The following is an 863-nucleotide window of genomic DNA, read 5'->3' as shown; positions in this document are numbered from 1 at the left end:
GACTGACACGTCTTGTGGAGGTAAATGTCCCAAAATGCACTTCTCTGCTCGTGCTCACAGGGGCTCTGGGCTGGGCTGTTCCACAGCTGCCGACCATGCCATGGCCAGCAGGTCCCTCTGCTGTGTGGTCCTTTGTCTCCTGGGAGTAGGTGAGGCCCCAGAAATATTGAGCATCCTCATGCTGAGTTTCCCTACTGTGACTCCAACATTATTTTTAATCTGTCCTTAACCCCTGTCTCCTTTCACAGGGCCCACAAATGCTGGGGTCACCCAGACACACAGGGATAAGGTGACGAAGATGGGACAAGAACTAACACTGAGCTGTAAACCAATTTCAAGCCATACCTACCTTTACTGCTACAGACAGACCTCGGTGCAGGGACCAGAGTCCCTGATTTACTTTCGTAATCAAGCTCCTATAGACGACAAAGGGGTGTCCAATGCCCGATTCTCAGCTGCGATGCCCAATGAGTCATTCTCCACCCTGAAGATCCAGGCCACAGAACCTGAGGACTCAGCCACGTACCTCTGTGCCAGCAGCTTAGCCACAGCGCTGCAGAGTCACCCACTCCCCGTGCAGAAACCCTCAGGCTTCCCCTTCCCGCTCCAGCCCCCGGCCGTTCTCAGCAGTCTCTCCAGAGCAAGGGCATGGGCGGGTGTTTTAACAGTCCCTCGGGAAGAAAACAGCACAGTACACCAACAGCATCGCATCTTCCTACTTTTCGTAGGAAGGCAATAGGCGACTGGTGTCTGTCATTCCTTGCAAATTCTCACAGACGATGGCTTAGTCCAAGATTGAGGCTCAGTGTCACCCACTGGGCTCTCAAGTGGTCATGGAAGCTGAAACTGTGCAGCTGCTGCAC

This window comes from Pteropus vampyrus, unplaced genomic scaffold, assembly GCF_000151845.1.
Source record: "Pteropus vampyrus isolate Shadow unplaced genomic scaffold, Pvam_2.0 Scaffold738, whole genome shotgun sequence".
Lineage (NCBI taxonomy): Eukaryota > Metazoa > Chordata > Mammalia > Chiroptera > Pteropodidae > Pteropus > Pteropus vampyrus.
This window is presented reverse-complemented; position numbering follows the sequence as displayed.